The sequence below is a fragment of the Bubalus kerabau genome, chromosome 6, assembly GCF_029407905.1.
Source record: "Bubalus kerabau isolate K-KA32 ecotype Philippines breed swamp buffalo chromosome 6, PCC_UOA_SB_1v2, whole genome shotgun sequence".
Lineage (NCBI taxonomy): Eukaryota > Metazoa > Chordata > Mammalia > Artiodactyla > Bovidae > Bubalus > Bubalus kerabau.
The window spans coordinates 54,927,094-54,947,947 of NC_073629.1; the positions used below are offsets into that span (position 1 = coordinate 54,927,094).

The 20,854-nt window shown below is 38.3% G+C and overlaps 1 pseudogene; it reads left to right on the top strand.

Annotated features, from left to right (window-relative positions):
- Positions 1-1,294: 1,294 nt before the first annotated feature.
- Positions 1,295-20,012, top strand: LOC129656154 (guanylate-binding protein 6-like; annotated as a pseudogene).
- Positions 20,013-20,854: the final 842 nt, after the last annotated feature.

Genomic DNA, 20,854 nt, shown 5'->3' on the forward strand with positions numbered 1-20,854 from the left:
CAGGTACTGGGGGGAAAGGCCAAAAGATATAACAAAGATACATCCACCACTCCCATTACTTGGGAAATTGCAAGGGATTTAGCAGCTATCTGTCAGGAACAGGGATAAAGGCCAAATAAGTATTTCTTATTATGAATCACAATGCCACATACCAATATTGTCTGGTCACAAAGGTCTGCAGGTTAGCCTTTCTTCAACTTTCTCAATAAATTCTCTCTACTGCTCCCTACCTGAGATCCAAATTAGTAGAAGGAGACACCAGTCCTTTAGGAAGCTCATAATAGATTATAAGATTGTTAATAGTCTGCTCTGCTCCATTTAATTTGAAGAAGGAAATTGGAAACTGGAATGCTTCCTTAGATGTTCTCTTTGATGTCCTTATTGTTAATCTCTGGCCCCAGGCTTTTGTCTCTCTGCATTTTCTACTGCTTCTTTCCAACTGATAATTAAGTTATGCTACTATATATTCCTTCCCAACCCTTGGCTGAGATCCATGTGAAGTAGTACAGAGACTAGGATTGGTAACTCTTAGATAGGTTAGAATACTATAAATAAATTCTGTTCTCTTCTTTCTGGATAAAAGTTGTAAATGGGTTACTACCTCCCCCAGACAAAGATTACACCTCATTGAGTAGTGTGTGGACCAAGGACAAGAGAAAATACCACATATTTTCCTACCATTTTAACATGGCTTTTTAAATTCAGGTACTTGTTTGGTTGCTTTAAACCTTTGATTATTTAACAGAATAATTATATGGTTGTTCTAGGTGACATTTTTGTTGTTTATGATGTCTCTTTTGGGAAACAAGAGCCTAGAGTTTGTTAGTCTTCATTTTGTTCAATTGTCTTAAGTTTTCACTCCAGGCTCTATGACTTACTGCATTAGGCTTTGTGAGACACATGTATCTCATTTTCAAAGTAGAGATAATACTTTTTAACTTGTAGGTTGATACTTATAGTATCAACGTAGCTGGGTATATAAGGTATGTGTCATAGGGCTTGGGATATTGTGGGCCCTCAATGCATGGTAACAATTATGTGTATCCTATTATTATTATAGTAGTGAAAATATGGAGAGTGATAATACTTTGTTTCATTACCAACATCATCAGAGATTTGGGAAAATGATGGAAGAACCCTCTGTAATATGTTAACTTAGGTTACATTTTGTCTCACAGAAAGCACAGTAGTTTCGCCCACTTCTAAATAATAAGTACTTTGGATACCTCAGAGTCACAGAATAACTTTGTAATCTTATTTCTACTAGGAATCTCTCCTAGGTTGTCAAGTTACCATGGCATCTGGACCCAACATGATGGATCCCATCTGTCTGGTAGAAAACAAAAATGCACAGTTTTCAGTGAATCAGAAAGCTCTACAGATTCTTGAGAACATTTCTCAGCCAGTGGTGGTGGTGGCCATTGTAGGACTGTATCGTACCGGCAAATCCTACTTGATGAACCGTCTTGCAGGACAGAACCATGTTGAGTGTTGTACTACATCAAGAGCCAGTTACTTGAATCCAGGTGCATCCCAGCTTCTTAATTTTCTTACCTGATCATGTGCAGGGAGAACCAAATTCCTCTCAATAAACCAAACTTCCAGCTATAATTCTCACCACTAAATCAGTACCTTACTATAATTTGTTGTCATATTCTTTGCTTTATTCGTGTTAAGGAAAATCTCTCCTATGAAAGAGATGGGCATACCAGACCACCTGACCTGCCTCTTGAGAAACCTGGATTCAGGTCAGGAAGGAATAGTTAGAACTGGACATGGAACAACAGACTGGTTCCAAATAGGAAAAGGAATACGTCAAGGCTGTATATTGTCACCCTGCTTATTTAACTTATATGCAGAGTACATCATGAGAAACGCTGATCTGTAAGAAGCACAAGCTGGAATCAAGATTGCCAGGAGAAATATCAATAACCTCAGATATGCAGATGACACCACCCTTATGGCAGAAAGTGAAGAGGAACTAAAAAGCCTATTGATGAAAGTGAAAGAGGAGGGTGAAAAATTTGGCTTAAAGCTCAACGTTCAAAAAACGAAGATGATGGCATCTGGTCCCATCACTTCATGGCAGATAGATGGGGAAACCGTGGAAACGTGGCTGACTTTACTTTTCTGGGCTCCAAAATCACTTCAGATGGTGATTGCAGCCATGAAATTAAAAGATGCTTACTCCTTGGAAGGAAAGTTATGACCAACCTAGACAGCATATTAAAAACCAGAGACATTATTTTTCCAACAAAGGTCCATCTACTCAAGGCTATGGTTTTTCCAGTATTCATGTATGGATGTGAGAGTTGGACTATAAAGAAAGTTGAGCACCAAAGAATTGATACTTTTGAACTGTGGTGTTGGAGAAGACTCTTGAGAGTCCCTTGGACTGCAAGGAGATCTACCCAGTCCATCCTAAAGGAGATCAGTTCTGGGTATTCATTGGAAGGACTGATGTTGAGGCTGAAACTCCAATACTTTGGCCACCTGATACGAAGAGCTGACTCACTGGAAAATACCCTGATGTTGGGAAAGGTTGAGGGCAGGAGGAGAAGGGGACAATGGAGGATGAGATGGTTGGATGGCATCATTGACTCGATGGATGTGGGTTTGGGTGGACTCCAGGAGTTGGTGATGGACAGGGAGGCCTGGCGTGCTGTGATTCAGGGGGTTGCAAAGAGTCAAACACGACTGAGCGACTGAACTGAACTGAATGGTCAAAAATCCTACCTTCTCAGACCTCCTCAAGCACTATTTCCTGCTTTTGTGTCTCCTCTGTCTCAAAAACACATTTTATTTTTCTCTGGACTATTACCATCAACATGAGAAAATGTTTGAATATCTGTCTTAAAAAATCCTTACTGGATTTCACATGATATTATGGCTAGCATCCCCATCCCTCATTAAAAAAATTTTTTGGGGGGGCAAAAAATATTATCTTAGTTTCCTTTTTCCACTTTTCCCCTTCCTATGTCTTTCATCAATTCAATTCTCTTGGGCTTTGAGTCTCATCATTCTTTCAAAGTATTCTTGTTACAGTTATCAGGGACCTATGTTTTGTCTGATTCATGGATATCTGTTTGTCTCCATCTTGAGCCATTGCTTGGCATCATTCTCACTATTAATATTCCTTCTTTCTAGGAATAGAAGACATAAAAATTAGAACATTATTGAAACAGAGAAAGTACCATCTTGTGTACTGGGATACCCATATTCTAACAATTTGGACTTTGTAGCTGCTTGGCTGTTTGGACAATCTGCTGTCACTGAATGTTGCTTTCTTCCCTCCCTTTGCAGGTTTCCCTCTGGGTTCCACAGTGCAGTCTAAAACCAAGGGCATCTGGATGTGGTGTGTGCCTCACCCTTCCAAATCAGACCATATCCTGGTCCTTCTGGACACTGAGGGCCTGGGGGATGTGGAAAAGGTAAGACAGATTTATTCCCTGTGACAGATCCATTATTTTTACTATAATGGCTATTGGTTTCACTGCTTAGACTCACTACTAATATGTAAGATATTTGAATATATTATTATCTTTGTTGTATTTGTTTTTAAATATTTGTAAATACCATGAGATAATAATCTTGGGTATATCCATTATCGTTTATATTTGCTCCCTATGTCTAAGAAAAATGTGTAACATTTAGTAACAGTTTTCATAAATATTTATTTTAACTGCATCTATTCTGAGCATTCAGTTGTGACCAGCAAAGTATACATTTTGTGGTTTACTTTTTTGTTAAATGAGCATGTGGTGTCACATATTATTGAAAAATTAATTGATTAAGAGGCATTCTACTTTTCTTTTTTTAACCTATATTATCTTATTTCATCCCATTCAGAAAAAAAGGGACACTTGGAGGAATATATTATCTGAATTTTTATTGATGGGGGAACAGAGATCACAAAAAATGTCAGTATAATTGCCCAAGTTAAGTTTTTCCTTTAATTCTGTTTTCAAGGTTTTTTTCTTTTTACAACACTATATTAGTTATCTGAAATAACAAATAAAAGATATTAAACAAATAACTGAATCAGTTTTTGAAGAGAAGACAGTGAAGTGCTTGCTTTTGTATGTTTTCCAGGGTGACTCTAAGAACGACTTATGGATCTTTGCCCTGGCTGTGCTTTTGAGCAGCACTTTCGTCTACAACAGCATGAACACCATCAACAATGATGACTTGGAACAATTGCAGTATCCTGGTTTTACTGAAAAATTGATGAGAATGGAGACCAAACCAGATTTCCCTTCCCTGCGTTTGAATTGCCTTTGTTGTAGGAGAGGGGACCCAGGTCAAAAGAGAGAGCTTATAATTTTTTATAAGAAAAATGTGGGAATTCTTCATATGTATTTTATTTTTCTTAACCAAGTGCTAGTTATGTGACAGAGCTCACAGAACTCATCAGGGCCAAGTCCTCTCCAACAATGGATGGAGTAAGAGATTCCATAGAGTTTGTGAGTTTTTTTCCAGACTTTATCTGGACTGTACGGGATTTCACCCTGGAGCTTAAATTAAATGATGACCCTATCACAGAAGATGAGTACCTAGAGAACGCCTTGAAGCTGATTAAAGGTATCAGAAAATGGCTGGGGTGTGGATGGTCCTAAAGAGGGTCAAAGCTATGAAACACTGCCCATCATCTCTGTGATAGCATCTGTATTTGAAACTACGTCAAGACTCATAGAAATGGTGCCTGGGAACTAGGTTGTTACTCCTTGATAAGTTCTAGCAACTAGAGTTTTGTTCACTGAAGAATAAAGTTTAAGTCAAATGAAATTATTCAGAACTATGTATATTTGCTTGTTTTATTTTTTAGATTTTACATATAAGTGATATAGCATTTGTCTTTCTTTGTCTGACTTATTTCACTAGCATAATATTCTCTAGGTCTATCCATGTTCCTGCAAAGAATTTTGTTCTCTATAATGGCCAAGTATTATTCCATAGATTGCTTCAGTATCTTGGCTATTGTTTAATAGTGCTGCTATGAACATTAGAAGGAATGTACCTTTTCAAATTAGTGGGTTTTTTCCCCCCATGCTTTATATCCAGGCATGGAATTATTGAATTATATGGAAGTTCTATTTTTAGTTTTTGAAAACTTCCACATTGCTTTCCATGGTGGCTGTACCAATTTATATTCCTACAAGAGTGTTTATCCCTTCATGGATCACAGCCATGTCATGGTGAAGGGGCTTGCATAACTCAATGAAGCTATGAGTCATGCCATGCAGGGCCACCCAAATGGATGAGTCATAGTAGAAAGTTCTGATAAAACCTGGTTCACTGGTGGAGGGAATGGCAAACCACTCCAGTGTTCTTGCCTCAAGAATGCCATGAACAATATGAAAAGGCAAAAAGATGTGACACCAGAAGATGATCCCTCCAGGTGAGAAGGTTTCCAACACACTACTGGAGATGAGCATAGAAATAGTTCCAGAAAGAATGAAGAGGCTGGGCCAAAGCAGAAAAGATGGTCAGTTGTAGATGTGTCTGTTGGTGAAAGTAAAGTCTGATGCTATAAAGAACAAAGTCAAATAGGAACTGGAATGTTAGGTCCAAGAGTCAAGGTAAATTGCACATGATCAAGCAGAAGATGGCAAGAATGAACATTGACATTTTAGGAATCAGTAAACTAAAATTGATGGGAAGGGGTGAATTTAATTCAGATGACCTTTATATTTACTACAGTTGGCAAGAATCCCTTAGAAGAAATGGAATAGCCCTCACAGTCAACACAAAAGTCCATAATGCAGTACTTGGGTGGAATCTCAAAAATGACAGAATGATCTTGGTTTGTTTCCAAGACAAATGATTCAACATCATACTAATTCAAATCTATGCCCTAACCACTAATGCTGAAGAAGCTGAAGTTGAACAGTTCTATGAAGACCTACAAGACCTTCTAGAACTAACAATCAAAAAAATGTCCTTTTCATCATAGGGGACTGGAATGCAAAAGTAGGAAGTCAAGAGATACCTGGAGTAACAAGCAAGTTTGTCCTTGGAGTACAAAATGAAGTAGAGCAAAGGCTAACAGAGTTTTGTCAACAGAACACACTTGTCATAGCAAACACCCTCTTCCAACAACATAAGAGACAACTCTACACGTGGACATCACCAGATGGTTAATATAAAAATCAAATTGATTTTATTCTTTGCAGCCAAAAATGGGGAAGCTCTATACAGTCAGCAAAAACAAAACTTGGAGCTGACTGTGGCTCAGATCATGAACTCATTGCAAAATTCAGGCTTAAATTGAAGAATGTAGAAAAAATTCAGGGTTCCCTGTGAGCTCAGCTGGTAAAGAATCTGCCTGCAATGCAGAAGACCTGGGTTTGATCCCTGGGTTGGGAAGACCCCTGGAGAAGGGAATTGGCAACCCACTCTAGTATTTTTGGCTGGAAAATCCCAATGGACAGAGGAGTCACAAAGAGTCGGACATGACTGAGTGACTAAACACAGTACAGAAAAAACTGCGAGGCCGCTCAGGTATGACCTAATCAAATCCCTTATGATTATACAGTGGAAGTGGTGAGTAGATTCAAGGAATCTGATCTTGTAGACAGAGTGCACGAAGAACTATGGACAGAGGTTAGTAACATTATATAGAAGACAGTGACCAAAACCATTCCAAAGAAAATGAAATCAAGAAGGCAAAGTGGTTGTCTGAGGAGGCTTTATAAATAGCTGAGAGAAGAGAAGTGGAAGGCAAAGGAGAAGGGGAAAGATATACCCAAGTGAATGTAGAGTTCCAAAGAAAAGCAAGAAGAGAGAAAAAATTCTTCTTCAGTGAATAATGCAAAAAAAAAAAAAAAAAAATAGAGAAAAACAATCGAGTGGGAAAGACTAGAGATCTCATCAAGAAAACTGGAGATATCAGGGGAAACTTTCATGCAAGGATGGGCACGCTAAAGGACAGAAATGGTAAGGACTGAACAGAAGCAGAGGATATTAAGAAGATGTGGCAAGAGTACACAGAAAAACCAGACTTAAAAAGGGTTTTAATGACCCAGATAACCACGATGGTATGATCACTCATCTAGAGCCAGACATCCTGGAATGTGAAGTCAAGTGGGCTTTGAAAGTGGAAGTGTTAGTCACTCAGTCATGTCCAACTCTTTGCAACCCATGAACTATATTCCCGGCTTCTCTGTCCATGGTATTCTCCAGGCAGGAATACTGGAGTGAGTTGCCATTTTCTTCTCCAGAAGATCTTCCTGACCCAGGGATTGAACCCAGGTCTCCTGCACTTCAGGTGGTTTCTTTACTAGTTGAGCAACCAGGAGAGATAGTGGGCTTTAGGAAGCATTGATAGAAACAAAGCTAGTGGAGATGATGGAATTCAGCTGAGCAACTTAAAATCCTAGAAGATGATGCTGTTAAAGTGCTGCACTCAATATGTCAAATTTGGAAAACTCAGCAAGGAACACAGGACTGGAGAAAGTGTTTTCATCCAACCCCAAAGAAGGACAATACCAAAGAATGTTCAAACTACCGTAAAATTGTGTTCACTTCACATGCTAGCAAGATAATTTGCAAAATCCTTCACGTTAGGCTTCAGCAGTATGTAAACAGAGAAATTCCAGATGTACAAGCTGGATTTAGAAAAGGCAGAGGAACCAGAGATTAAATTGCCAACATTTGCTGGATCATACAAAAAGCAAGCGAATTCCAGAAAAGCATCTACGTCTGCTTCACTGACTATGCTAAAGCCTTTGATTGTGTGGATCACAACAAACTGTGGAAAATTCTTAGATTCAGGAATACCTTACCTCCCTCCTGAGAAACCTGTATACAGGTCAAGAAGCAACAGTTCAAACCAGACATGGAACAACAGGCTGGTTCCAAATTGGGAAAGGAGTACATCAAGGCTGTGTATTACTACCTTGCTTATTTAACTTCTATGCAGAGTACATCATGTGAAATGCCAGGCCGGATGAATCACAAGCTGGCATCAAGATTGCTGGGAGAAAAGTCAACAACTTCAGATATGCAAATAATACCACTCTAATAGCAGAAAGTAAAGAGGAACTAAAGAGCCCCTTGATGAGTGTGAGAAAAGAGAGTGAAAAAAGCTGGCTTAAAACTCAACATTCAATGAATTAAGATCATGGAATCTAGTCCCATCACTTTATGGCAAATAGAAAGGGGGAAAGTGGAAGCAGTGACAGATTTTATTTTCTTGGGCTCCAAAATTATTGTCGATGGTGACTGCAGCCATGAAATTAAAAGATGCTTTCTCCTCAGAAGGAAAGCTATGTCAAGTCTAGACAGTGTGCTAAAAAGCAGAGATATCACTTTGCCAGCAAAGGTCCATATTGTCAAAGCTACAGTTTTTCCAGTAGTCATGTATGGATGTGAAAGTTGAACCATAAAGAAGGCTGTGCACCGAAGAATTGATGGCTTTTGAACTGTGGTGTTGGAGAAGACTCTTGAGAGTACCCTGGACTGCAAGGTAATCAAATGAGTCAATCTTAAGGAAACTAAGCCTAAATATTCACTGCAAAGACTGAAAGCTGAAGCTGAAGCTCCAATACTTTGGCTACTGATGTGAAAAGCTGACTCACTGGAAAAGACCCTGATGCTGGGAAAGATTAAGGGCAGGAGGAGAAGGGTGTGACAGAAGATAAGATGGTTGGATGAGATCACCGACTCAATGGTCATGAGTTTGAGTAAACTCTGGGAGATAGTGAAGGACAGGGAAGCCTGGCATGCTGCAGTCCATAGGATCACAAAGAGTCAGACACGACTTTGGGACAGAACAAAAACAAGAGTGTTCGAGTACTCCTTTTTCTTTACATCCTCATCAGTATTTATTATTAATATATGTAGACTGTTTTTGATTTGTAGCTCTTTAATAGTTATCATTGTTGAGCATCTTTCCCTGTACCTGTTGGCTCTGTATATCTAGTTTGGAAAAATGTCTATATAGGTCCTCTGCCCATTTTTGATAGGATAGAAGAGTGATTCAAAAATAATATACCTACTATTTACATCAAAGAGTGTTTTGCCTATGCTTTTTTCTAGGAGTTTTATGCTTTAGTTATTACTTTTATGTCTTTAATTCATTTTGAGTTTCTTTTTATATATGGTGTGAGGAAATGGACTAATGTCCTTGTTTTATATGTAGCTGTCCAGTTTCCCACAACAGCTTATTGAAAAGACTCTTTTTTCCAGTGCATAATCTCACCTCCTTTGTACATTAGTTAACTGTAGGTGCATGAGTTTATTCCTTCTATTCCCTTGATCTGTGTGTCTGTTTTGTGCTGCTACCATGCTGTTTTGATGACTGTTTCTTTGTATATAGTCTGAAGTCTGGGAGGGTCATACCTCAGACTTGCTCTTCTTTCTCAAAGTTGCTTTAGCAATTCAAGATCATTTGTGATTCCATTTGAATTTTAGGGTTATTTGTTTTAGACCTGTGAAAAACTGTTCTGGGTATTTTAATAGGAATCGCAGTAAATCTGTAGATTGTTTTCGCTAGTATGGCTATTTTCACAATAGTATGTTTTTCAATCCAAGAGCACAATATATCTTTTCATTTATTTCTGTTATCTTGAAATTCTTTCATGTATATAGGAAAACAGAATAAGACTCACAGATATAGAAAAAAAATTACTGGGGGAGGTAAAGAGGAGGGGGAAAGATGGGAGTACGATTTTCAGATATACAGGTTACTACATATAAAATAGGTAAGCAATAAGTTTGTATTGTATAGCACAGGTTATACCTAGTATGTTGTGATAACTTTTAAAAGAGTATAATCTTCAAAAATACTGAACCTGTATGCTTTACACTTGAATTTAATATAATACTGTAAATCAACTATACTTGGATTAAAAAAAAGAAAGATTTGATGCAAGTATAAAATATTTTGAACTATATATTTTCAACTATTCTAGATGGTTGTGAAATTCAGATATAAATGTACTTCTCTTAAAGTATCGATAAGCTAGAGCTTCACATAAAATTATTAAAAAAATAATGAGGCTTAAGTGAATTATCTAAGTATACTTATCTAGGAATTAGAGTAAAAATTACTCAAAATTAAGTTACACTTAAGGTAAACTGTACCTTAACATCCAGATACAATAAGTGTTAAAACGCTTCAAAAACCAGACACTTGTGTTCCTTATTATGCTTATCACTTTTTGTGACAATGAAAACAATGAACTGTTAATGTTATTGTAAGGCATAATATCACATATGTAAGGCATAATATCACAATGAAGAACAGATTCCCCTTATTCTTCTCAAAGACAGATGTAACTTTCTAGAGATTGGATAGTTGTATAATCTACAAAAAGTGACTTTACACCCTGAATACACCCAGGATTCAATTTCAGTCTATTTGTTGTTCAGTCCCTCAGTCATATCCAACTCTTTGTGACCCTATAGACTGCAGCAAGCCAGACTTCCCTGTCCTTCACCATCTCTGGGAGTTTGCTCAAACTCATGTCCATTGAGTCGGTGATTCAATCCAACCATCTCATCCTCTGTCATCCCCTTCTCCTCCTGACTTCAATCTTTCCCAGCATCAGGGTCTTTTCCAGTGAGTTGGCTCTTTGCATCAGGTGGCCAAAGTATTGGAGCTTCAGCTTCAGCATCAGTCCTTCCACTGACTATTTAGAGTTGATTTCCTTTAGGATTGACTGATTTGATTTGATTGCTGTCCAAGTGACTCTCAAGAGTCTTCTCCAGCACCACAGTTCGAAGCCATCAATTCTTTGGTGCTCAGCCTTATTTATCATCCAGCTCTCATATCTGTACATGACTACTGGAAAGACCATAGCTTTGACTATATGGACCTTTGTTGGTAAAGTAATGTCTCTGCTTTTTAATATGCAGTCTAGGTTTGGCATAGCTTTTCTTCTAAGGAGCAAGCATCTTTTAATTTCATGGCTGCAGTCACTATTTGCAGTAGTTTGGAGCCCAAGAAAATAGCCTGTCACTGTTTTCATTGTTTCCCCATCTATTTGCCATGAAGTGATAGGACTGGATGTCATGATCTTAGTTTTCTGAATGCTGAATTTTAAGCTAGCTTTTTCACTCTCCTCTTTCACCTTCATCAAGAAGCTCTTTAGTTCCTCTTTGCATTCTGCCATAAGGGTGGTGTCATCTGCATCTGAAGTTATTGATATTTCTCCCAGCAATCCTGATTCCAGCTTGTGCTTCATCCAGCCTGGCATTTCACATGATGTACTCTGCATAGACGTTAAATAAGCAGGGTGACAATATGCAGCCTTGATGTACTCCTTTCCCAATTTTGAACCAGTGTGTTATTCCACATCCAACTGTTGCTTCCTGACCTGTGTACATACTTTTTCATGATTTCTTATAACAGATCCTTCATTTTACTTTCCTCATCATATCATTACTTTTATTATAACAGATTTATTCATTATAATTTTTTGGGTTAATAAATTATTTTAATGAATTACATTTAGGTTGGTAACTATTTGGGAAAACCAATGTGTTTATGGAGTAGTCATGAATTCTTCAAATTACATTTAAGTCACCTTTAGTATTCAGAGTTTCTACTGAAAAATAGCTAATCTTATTTGTAGTGTGTGAATTTTGACTGCATCTGTCAATGAAGTTTTTATGTCCTATTTTAACTGTTACTCCACTATGTTTGTTTGTAGCTCCTCTTCATTATGTTCCTACAGTTTACTTCCAACATTGGTTGGACTCTATCTGAACTGGACATTTGATCATTCATTAAATTCATTAAATTTGATAAATATCCAATAAAGCAGGCAGGCTTCCTCTGTGGCTTAGGGATAAAGAATCCACCTGCAATGCAGGAGAGGTGCAGGAGACATGGGTTCAATCCCTGGGTCAGGAAGATCCTCTGGATATAATACTGGCAACCCACTCTAGTATTCTTACCTGGAGGGTTCCATGGTCAGAGGAGTACATGACTCGCAGAGTCAGACATGACTGAGCACACATGTAAAGTGGGCAGTATATTTGGTTCTGTGGATGCAAAATACATTTACCTGAGACAAATATTTTCTAAAATTTCTCTCCAGAGATGTCATTCATATGAGTTAAATTTGGGTGAGTGCATTAAAGAAGTTCTATGAGCAGAGAAGACTCCAAAAATTAAAAATCCCCAGTCATTAAAATTTCTAGCTGACTTATTTGAATACTGTGCTTATTGTATTTATGTTTTCTCTCTTCCTCAGGTTCACATCCCAATGTTAAAAAGGCCAACCTAACCAGGGAGTGTATCAGGCATTTTTTCCCAAAACGGAAGTGTTTTGTCTTTGACCGGCCAGTAAATGATAGGGAACTCCTAGCCCATCTTGATGAAGTTTTAGAAAGTCAACTGTATCCTAAATTCAAGGAACAATCGAATACTTTCTGTTCATATATCTTTACCCATGCAAGAACCAAGATCCTCAGGGAAGGGGTGAAGGTCACTGGGAAGCGTGAGTCTACTTTTCCAAAATCATATTTCTTTGTGGCCTGATATAAATTAAACATTCATTTATATGTTCTTCAGTAGTTTCATTTTATAAAGAAGTATGTAATTCTACATTTTCATACTCCAGAGATAAGTATGTATGCGTTTCAGAAATTATCTGTCATCATGGGATTAGTAAATTCGTTTCTAAAATCACTTGTAACTGATACCTTGGGTTCCTACATTTAAAAAGATCCCCACCATTGATGACAAAAGTCAATAAATGATCAAATACTTCTCAGAGGAAGTCTTATACTGCAAGTGTTCTTCTCAAGGAGACTACTTAGAAGTGAGTTTAAACCAGTCCAAAATAAATATTAGTTTCTGACTCCCTGAAAAATCCATCAAAACGTTAGGAGTTAGGAACAAATATTATTTAAATTAAACTTGTGCTATTATGAAACAATTTTTCTGAGACACTTCCAATTATGTTGGATGAAGGTAGGTATTTGACATTTCCTTAAAGTTATGGCTCAAATAAAAGAAACAGTAAATGTAAAAATGAAAGTGATGAGAGTAGAAGTTGAGATGTGTGAGTTTGTGTATGTGCGTGTGTATGTGTGTGTAGTTTTAGAACCATAATTTCAAAACCTTGGATCTCACTGAGTGAAAAATTGATATGTTTTCACGTTTCTTATTTTATTCAGGTCTGGGGACTCTGGTTGTGACCTATGTAGATGCCATCAACAGTGGATCAGTTCCTTGTTTGGAGAACGCAGTGACAACTCTGGCCCACCTGGAGAATTCAGCAGCCGTGCAGAAGGCAGCTGACCACTACAGTGAGCAGATGACCCAGCGACTGAACCTCCCCACAGACACGCTCCAGGAGCTGCTGGAGGTGCACGCAGCCTGTGAGAAGGAAGCCATTGTAGTGTTCATGAATCAGTCTTTCAAGGATGAAAATCAGGACTTCCAGAAGAAGCTCCTGGTACTGTGTTTAGCATTTGTCCTTTTGAATTCATGCCCTTCTGGAATGACATCTGGAATTGTATATATTCATCCTATAGTTTATCTCCTATTCAGGATAAAGTTGTCCAGATTCTCATGGGAGAGAGAATCCTAAAGGACCATAGAGCCTTTTTCTTTGAACCTTGGGGAATTTGTTCAAGATCCAACAGATCTGTCAAGCATTCCTTTCTCCTTTAGTGAATGGTGACATTATTTCAAAACTCTCCTAACTCAGTCCTGAGATGATTGCTCTTGATTTCCCTAAGCAGACTCTCTCAACAAAGATTGTTCTTTATATTTACTTTCTTTTTTATTTGTCTTATTGCTTTTGTTGAAGATAGAACCACAGGATGTTAGAGTTACTAGTAATAAAGAAGAAAGTGAAAGTCACACAGTTGTCTCCAACTCTGCAATCCCATGGACTCTAACCTGCCCTGCTCCTCTGTCCATGGTTTTCTCCAGGCAAAAGTACTGGAGTGGGTTGCCATTTCCTTCTCTAGGGGATCTTCCCGACACAGGGATCAAACCCAAGTCTTCTGCATGCAGGCAGATTCTTTACCAACTTGAACCACTAGGGAAGAGATAATTCAAAAGTGGGATTTCACAAAAGAAGAAACTGAATTTCAGGGAGATTAAGAAACTTCTGTATAGTCTTACAGAGGTTTCAGAGTTGGGAGAAAAATCTTTGTATTTTGGCTACATTGCTTGTGTTGCTCCACTAGAATGGTTTTCTCATGAGGACCACCTTAGACCAATCCTTCTATTAGATTTCTTGAAAATTTATCTCTTCTGTTCCATGCTTCTGGTGACATATCTACATTTACCCTGTAGGAAATCATAAAGAATAAGAAGGAAGGTTTTTTGCAACAGAATGAAGAGGCATCTGCTAAATACTGCCAGACTAAACTTGATCAAATTTTGAAGACTCTAAAGGAAAGTATTTCAGCAGAGAGTTTCTCTGTTCCTGGAGGGCACAAACTCTACAGGAAAGCAATGGAAAGGTTACAGTGTGACCATATCCATGTGCCCAGGAAAGGAGTGAAGGTGAGGAACAAGGGGAGCATGGGGAGCCTACAGAATAGAGTCCAGGGGGTCTCCTGAAAATCTGAAAGCAAAACACCATGTGAGAGAGAGCATGGGGATATCATGACAGCTCAGGGCCTTGTTGTTGTGCAGTCTCTCAGTCATGTCTGAATCTGTGACACTGTAGACTGCAGCAGGTCAGGCTTCCCTGTCTTTCACCAACTCTGGGAGTTTGTTCAAATTCCTGTCCATTGAGTTGGTGATGCCATCCAACCATTTCATCCTCTGTCATCCCCTTCTCCTCCTGCCTTCAATTGTTCTCAGCATCAGGGTCTTTTCTACTGAGTAGGCTCTTCACATCAGGGAGCCAAATTATTGGAGCTTTGGCTTCAGCATCAGTCCTTCCAGTGAATATTTTGGGTTGATTTCCCTTAAGATTGACTGATTTGATTTGATTGCTGTTCAAGGGACTCTCAAAAGTCTTCTCCAGAACTGTAGTTTGAAGGCATCAATTCTTTGGTGCTCAGTTATTTTTATTGTCCAACTCTCACATCCATACATGACTACTAGAAAAACCATAGCTTTGGCGATACAGACCTTTGTCAGCAGTGTCTCTGTTTTTTAATATGCTATGTAGGTTTGTCATTGCTTTTCTTCCAAGGAGCAAGTGTCTTTTAAATCATGGCTGAAGTCATCATCTGCAGTGATTTTGGAGACCAAGAAAATAAAGTCTGTTGCTGTTTCCATTGTTTCCCCATCTATTTGCCGTGAAGTGATGGGACTGGATGCCCTGATCTTAGTGTTTTGAAGGTTGAGTTTTAAGCCAACTTTTTCACTTTCCTCTTTCACCTTTATCAAGAGGTTTTTAAAATTCTTCTTCACATTCTGCCATAAAGGGATGGTGCCATCTACATATCTGAGGTTATTGATATTTCTCCCTGAAATCTTGATTCCAGCTTGTTTTTCAGCCAGCCAGGCATTTTGCATGATGTACTCTGCATAGAAGTTAAATAAGCAGGGTGATAATATACAGTCTTGATGTACTCCTTTCCCAGTTTTGAACCAGTCTGTTGTTCCATGTCCAGTTCTAACTGTTGCTTTTTGACCTTCATACAGGTTTCACAGGAGGCAGGTAAGGTATCTGGTATTCCCATCTCTTTAAGAATTTTCCACAGTTTGTTGTGACCCACATAGTCAAAAGCTTTAGTGTAGTCAATGAAGAGAAGTAGATGTTTTTCTAGAATTCTCTTGATTATTCTATAATCCAACATATGTCGGCAATTTGATCTCTGGTTCCTCTGCCTTTTCTAAATCTAGCTTGAAAACCTGAAAGTTCTTGGTTTGCATACTGTTGAAACTTAGCTTGAAGGATTTTGAGCATGACCTTGCTAGCATGTGAAATGAGTGCAATTGTGTGGTACTTTGAACATTCTTTGGCATTTCTCTTCTTTGGAATTGTAATGAAAACTGACCTTTTCCAGTCCTGTGGCCACGACGAGTTTTCCAAATTAACTGGCATATTGAGTGTAGCACTTTTACAGCATCACCTTTTCAGATTTGAAATAGCTCAGCTGGAATTCCAATACCTCCACTAGCTTTGTTTGTAGAGATGCTTCCTGAGATCCACTTAACCTCACACTCCAGGATGTCTGGCTCTAGGTGAGTGATCATACCATCAAGTTTATCTGGTTCATTAAGATCTTTTTTGTACAGTCTTCTGTGTATTCTTGCCACCTCTTCTTAATATCTTCTTCTATTATGTCCTTACCATTTATGTCCTTAATTGTGCCTATCTTTGCATGAAATGTTCCCTTGGTATCTCTCATTTTCTTGAAGAAATCTCTAGTCTTTCCCATTCTATTGTCTTCCTCTATTTCTTTGCATTGTTCACTTAAAAAGGCTTTCTTATCTCCCCTTGCTATTCTCTGAAACTCTGCATTCAGATGAATATATCTTTCCTTTTCTCCTTTGCCTTTGCCTTAATTTCTCTTTTTTCTCAGCTATTTGTAAGGCTTCCTCAGACAACCATTTTGCCTCTTTGCATTTCTTCTTCTTGGGGACTGTTTGGATCACCACCTCCTGTACAGTGTCACGATCCTCCTTCCATAGTTCTTCAGGCACTTTATCAGATCTAATCCTTTGAATCTATTCATAACTTCCACTATAATCATGAGAGATTTGATTTAGGTCATACCTGAATGGTCTATTGGTTTTCCCTATGTTCTTCAATTGAAGTTTAAATTTTGCAATAAGGAGTTCATGATCTGAGCCACAGTCAGCTCCCAGTCTTGTTTTTACTGACTGTACAGAGCTTTTCCATCTTTGGCTACAAAGAATATAATCAATCTGATTTCATTATTGACCATCTGGTAGTATTGTTCCATGTGTAGAGTCTTCTTTTGTGTTGTTGAAAAAGGGTGTTTGCTATGAACCTTGAATTCTCTTGACAAAATTCTGTTAGCCTTTGTCCTGTTTCATTTTCTATTCCAAGGCCAAATTTGCCTGTTACTCTAGGTATCTCTTGACTTCTCACTTTTGCATTCCAGTCCCCTATGATGAAAAGGATATCTTCTTTTGGTGTTAGTTCTAGACGGTCTTGTAGATCTTCATAGAACTGTTCAATTTCAGCTTCTTTGGCATTATTGTTTGGGGCACAGATTTGTATTATTGTGGTATTGAATAGTTTGCCTTGGAAACAAACTCATATCATTCTGTCATTTTTGAGATTACACCTAAGTACTGCATTTTGGACTCTTTTGTTTACTATGAAGGCTACTCCATTACTACATGTTATTTATTCTCGAGGAGAAATGGCCATTCCCCAAAAATGAGTATCAATTTTTAATATGCATCAGAGAGAGAATAGAAGTCATTCATTTTCTTTATCCAATAACATGACATTTAATGTGCCACATGCTGAGGATTTATGATGCAAAGTCAGAATCCTTATACTCAAGGCTGATCAAAGTGGACAGATGTCAAATAAACAGAACCTCAAATATGTAAAGATAACACTTATGAACCTGTGATCTTGGGCATCACTGGTAGTGATAATAAACATAATAATAATACAAAGAATATATATAAAACTGTTATTGCCTATAGGCATAATGTTAAGCTTTTTCTCTGGAAATTTAAACTTAATCCTCCTAAAGTTGTTCTGAAGCAGCTAGTCTTATTATCCACATTTTCTATATGTGAACTAGGAAGCACAAACTGCTTAAATAAATTGCCTAAGGTTACACACTAGCAAGTAGCAGGAGACAACAGCAGCATAAACTACAATCTGACAATCACATTGGACATATAGTTTAGGAAAATTTCCTGAAAAAGAAGGGGAATATAAGTTGAAATATTTGTGCATGTTTTTTTTTTTGTTTTTTTTTTTTTCACCCTTGTTTAGGTTGGGATGTTATCCAAAGGGAAGAGCCCCAGGTAAACATGCAAATATATGAGATTGTGAGTTTGTACAACTGCAATTAATTCTGACTGCTTGATACCTGGGGCAGATGAAAGAAAATAGCACTGGGCGGGGTACTGAAAGGAGACATGCAGGGTCTCTGGTGACACTCAGAAGCTTGAATGCTTTGTAAGAAGCTCCTGGAACATTTTAAGCAGAAAGTGAAAATGACACAGAAGGACTCATTTGTACAGAACAAGTCTCCTTGGTAGGAATCTAAAGTGCTTTGGTTCTTCTTATTCCTTAGACAAATGAGGTCCTCCAGAACTTCCTGCAGTCTCAGGTGGCAATTGAGATATCCATCCTGCAGTCAGATAAAGCCCTCACTGATGCAGCAAAGGCCATAGCAGGTATGGGGCTCATATCTTAGCAGGGTGGGATGTTCATTCAATGCCCTTTAACAGATCAAATAAAGATCTTTCCAAAATAATGAGCTTCCACTTCTTCTGTGGAATACACACTGCTAAATCTGAAAATAACAGAGTTGTGGTTGGATATCAGCCAGATGGTCAAGGCCTTTCCCATCGTATTCTCAAATCTGCTCCTGATGTGTGGCACCAGGTGAATTCTGAGATTTCCCACTCTCTTTTCAAAGCTGATTTGGTTTCTAATCTCAAGAAAGTAGAGTTTGAGTCTAATCTGTTACTTGCTTCTCTTTCTGAAACCTTTGTTGGGCAGAGGAGCGAGCCAGGAAGGAGGCAACTGAGAGGGAACGCGAATTGCTAATACAGAAACAATAGGAGCAGCAACAGCAGATGGAAGCTCAAGACAGAAGTCTCAGGGAAAACATAGCCCAGCTGAGAGAGAAGCTGGAGAGAGAAAGAGAAAACTTTGAGAAAGAGAAGGAAAGCCTACTGGAACACAGACTGAAGGTAAGTCTGGCATGGCCTCACCAGTTCTTGACAGACACTGAGCTGACACATCAAGAAGGAATGGGTAAAAGTTAAAGCAAAATTAAAAAAAAAAAAAAAAAAAAAAGCACTACTGGCATTACCACATTTGCTTTAATTAAAGTTTTGAATCCTGGCTTTTCAAAAGACCTTTGAATTTTGCTCCACACTGAGACCCTGGAGAGGCTATGATGACTTTGGTCCCTCTAAGTACTTAAAAAATATAAATATCATCTCCAAGGTTTTAGGTGCTATGTAGTTGTGATTCTAGGATGATCTCATGGGGGTTTCATGGATTATCAAACAACAATTCCATCCAGATGTTTTTAATATTAGCAGCAACTTGGTACTTTGCTAAGATTACTGTCAATGATCAGGAACCTTACAAGCACAAAGACTCTAATTTGGATCTATGTTGACCTAAAACTATCTGATATGTTCAGACATAAAAATGTGGGGAGGTTACATCTTCTAAACTTGCTGTAGTTGTCTCCAGGTATGAATAGCTTGCCTGCATCACTACATAGCTTGTGTGGGAGGTGTATTTCTTTCCCATCCAGCATGTTTATGTGCAATTTTTTGATCGGCTTATAAGTTCCCATATTTCCACAATGTAAGTGACCATGCCATCCCAAATGAAACTGATAATTTGTGCAAGTGGACTAATAGTTCTCTCCCAACCCAGAGTTTTGGCTGGAACATATAAATGCATTTGTCCTCATGCTTGACTTAGCAGCCAAGCACAACCCTAATGGTGTGTGAACATTAGTAAGGTTGGGAACTGTTCTTCCTCTCACTGTCCAGGTCTAACTCAGAAGATATTCTCTGCCACAAACATTATCCTTTGATAATCTAATAAGAGAGAATAATCATATGTGTCAGATAGAGACAATTTAACGAAGTTCTTAAATACAAAGTCTGACTCTTGAAAAAATGTGTTTTTCAAAACTTTGCAATTTCCTCTCCCCACCTTCCTTTGTTTTAGGCTCAAAATGATCTGCTTACTGAAGGATTTAGTAGAAAAGCTGAGGAAATGAAAGCAGAGATAAAACACCTAAGAAACATAATTGAGAAGAGTAAAAAGGATAAAGCTTCTTGGATTTCAAAGACTCTGGATGGACTTGCCACTGAAGCAACTGCAATTCTGTCTCTTCCCGCTAAAGTAATTGGTTGGGGTCTGAAGGGCTTGAGCTCACTGTTTAAATAGCATTAGCTTTTACTTAAGTATATCACAGAATGTGGATATATGCTCTGCCATAATTTTGGTATACATGTTTTTTAGTTTTATTCTGAAAGCTTTTAAGCATAAAAAGTGCCTACTAGATGAAATTACTGCCTGACATACTTCAGATCAGATCAGATCAGATCAGTCACTCAGTTGTGTCCGACTCTTTGCGACCCCATGAATCGCAGCATATCTGACATACTTAAGATAGACTAAATGTTGGTTTTGTTGTTGTTCAGTTGCTCACTCATGTTTGACTCTTTGCAACCTCATGGATTGCAGCACATCAGACTTCCCTGTCCTTCACTATCTTCCAGAGTTTGCTCAAACTCGTGTCTATTGAGTCAATGATGCCATCCAACCATCTCATCATCTGGTGCCCCATTCTCCTCCTTTTGGAGCTTCAGCTTCAGCATCAGTCCTTCCAATGAATATTTAGGGTTTATTTGCTTTAGGATTGACTCATTTGATCTTGCTGTCCAAGGGACTCTCAAGAGTCTTCTCCAGCACCATAGTTCAAAAGCGTTAATCTTCAGTGCTCAGCCTTCTCTACGGTATGATTCTCACAATACATGACTACTGGAAAAACCATAGCTTTGACTATATAGACCTTTATCAGCAAAGTGATATCTCTGCTTTTTAATATGATGTCTATGTCTGTCAACCTTTTCTACCAAGAAGCATCTTAATTTCATGGCAGCAGTCATGATCTGCAACAATTTTGGAGACCAATAAAATAAAGTCTGTCACTGTTTCCATTGTTTCCCCATCTATTTGACATGAAGTGATAGGACTGGATGCCGTGATCTCAATTTTTTGAATGT